The 2,500-nt window shown below is 35.6% G+C and overlaps 2 protein-coding genes across 7 annotated transcripts in view; both read left to right on the top strand.

Annotated features, from left to right (window-relative positions):
- LOC118768538 overlaps positions 1 to 2,500 on the top strand; it is a 492,176-nt gene that overhangs the window by 384,693 nt on the left and 104,983 nt on the right. The window lies entirely within an intron of this gene.
- LOC115226758 (inositol hexakisphosphate and diphosphoinositol-pentakisphosphate kinase 2) overlaps positions 8 to 2,500 on the top strand; it is a 65,380-nt gene continuing 62,887 nt past the window's right edge. For 2 of the 5 annotated variants that reach the window (XM_036515258.1, XM_036515256.1), the window contains exon 1: positions 421 to 1,030. The gene's annotated coding sequence lies outside the window, so the exon portion shown is untranslated. Of the gene's footprint in view, positions 362 to 420; positions 1,031 to 2,500 lie in introns of those variants that run through there. The other 3 variants (XM_036515257.1, XM_029797779.2, XM_036515259.1) reach the window with 3 other exon arrangements.

Below are 2,500 nucleotides of genomic sequence, written 5' to 3'. Positions count from 1 at the left end.
ATAAACTGTTGATTTTTAAGTTTCGTTTTATAAAGAGTATCGATAGTAATTTCGTTTCGTTTCCTACGGGGTTCATAAATTTTGCTTCGTGCTGACAAAGAAAAAAAAAATATCAAGAAAATGTTACTCATTATCCAGGTTGATATTTGCTATCAACTGTAAGGTGACATTGAATATTTATCAACGACACTTGTTATATCATTCGTGTCTATACATAGATGAAAGCCTTCTATAACGTTTTCACCAGAGCAATGAATTTCAAGTGACAGAAGCGCTTTTACCGAATATATATATATATAAATATAAATATAAATATATATAGGCATATACATATATATATATATATATTCACAAAGTGTGTGTAAGTAGAACTTATATACCTATTCGCTCTTTCTCTCTTTCCCTCTCTCTATTTCTGTCTTCTGCCATAAAAACAATATGTCTGCTAGACGGATCAGAAGCTCAAAAGCAACATTGATATCAACGTTATTATCAAATAACCTCTGACAAACAATGTTGATTTCACTGAAATTTCTTTTTTGATGTATCTTCTTTATTTTACACGTCTTTTATTGGAATTTTCTTTGGAATTATTTCAAATTATTCCCAATGACATACGTTTAGCAGGTGAAGAAGAAATTCAAAAGCAACAAAAATATCGACATTATTATCAAATAACCTCTGACAAACAATGTTGATTTCACTGAAATTTCTTTTTTGATGCATCTTCTTTATTTTACACGTCTTTTATTGGAATTTTCTTTGGAATTATTTCAAATTATTCCCAATGACATACGTTTAGCAGGTGAAGGAGAAATTCAAAAGCAACAAAAATATTGACATTATTATCAAATGTATTGTGATAAATTACATTGACTTTACTAAATACCCTTCTTTGATTTATCGACTGCTTTTTTAAATACTTACTTAAAAGAAAAATACTTGAAATTATTTCACAAAAAAAAAAAAAGGAGAAAAAGGTTCGTAGAAAAATATGGAGAGTTGATGCCGAAGCCAGGAGATTTTTTATGTGAGTTTTAACATTTTGCCTGTTTATGTCTTAATTTGGGTGGTGTTTCAGTATTTTACTCAACCCCAGATGTTTAGAAATATTTTTTTTCTTTTGTAAATCTTAGCTTCGGCCATTGTTTTCGTGTGTGTGCACAGTAGCTTTCATTTATTTTCATTTATTGAATCTATAGCCTAGGGTTTAGTCTAACAAATCGACCCCCAGTGCCTATTTTTCTAAGCCTGGTACTTGTTCTGTTGGTCCCCTTTTCCGAACCGCTAAGTTAGGGGAACGTAAACAAACAACACCGATTGTCAAGCAGTGGTAAGGGGTCAAACACAAAAACATACATACATTCATACATGCATGCATGCACACACACATATATATATACATATATATATATACCGGAGTAAACACATAAATGTGAAACAAGGTGGAAAAAAGAGTACTCAAATACCAGTGGTAGAGTAATATGCTTTATTTAAGCAGCAGAAAATCTGTTGAATTTTGTTGAATTTTCTGCTGCTTAAAATAAAGTATACATATATATATATACACTCGTACACAACGGGCTTTCGGCTTCCGTCTTCCAAATTCACTGAAAAGTCCCGAGGCTGTATTGGAAGACACTGGCCCAGTGTCACTTATGTAGAATTTTTTGGGGAATAGTGGATCTCGAAGCGCAGACAAGGCTTTAGATAATGCCGTGTAAATATTTGAAATCCATCATCCCATAAGAGAAGTATTTTACGTTTTCTTGAAAGTTTATAAAATTTTTATGGCGTTTATATATATATATATATATATATATATATATATAATATAATATAAGCGGGATCAGCCATCTGAATGTGGCTAGGGACAGGGCGGGGTGGTGGGGGTGTTACTGATGCATTTAGCCCCAGGCGACTATAGACGTCACTAGAAGAGCCGACACCCCCTGGGGCTAAATGCATCAGTAACACCCCCACCACCCCGCCCTGTCCCTAGCCACATTCAGATGGCTGATCCCGCTTATATTAAAGAGTAGTTACTGTTTATACCTCGCTCAGAGATTTATTATTGTTATATATATATATATATCATGTGATCGACCAGACCATCAGATGTTGTTACACATCGCTGGTCACAGTGCGTTTGCATTGTTTTTAGCCTTTGAATGACGCCACCCCGCTGGCTAAGCTAGGAGGCCAACAGAAGAAAGTTGTGGTGAAAGAGTACAGCAGGGATCGCCACCACGCCCTGTCGGAGCTTCGTGGATCTTTTAGGTGTTTTTGCTCAATAAACACTCACAACGCCCGGTCTGGGAATCGAAACCGCGATCCTACGACCGCGAGTCCGCTGCCCTAACCACTGGGCCATCGCGCCTCCACACGCACACACACACATATATATCTGGTCATAGAGTGATATATGATTTCGAATGCACAAAAGTCGTAGCTTCACGAACTGCTCATCCGAAGACAAAATTAACTCATATATATATAT

Source organism: Octopus sinensis, linkage group LG30, assembly GCF_006345805.1.
Source record: "Octopus sinensis linkage group LG30, ASM634580v1, whole genome shotgun sequence".
Lineage (NCBI taxonomy): Eukaryota > Metazoa > Mollusca > Cephalopoda > Octopoda > Octopodidae > Octopus > Octopus sinensis.
This window is presented reverse-complemented; position numbering and strand designations above follow the sequence as displayed.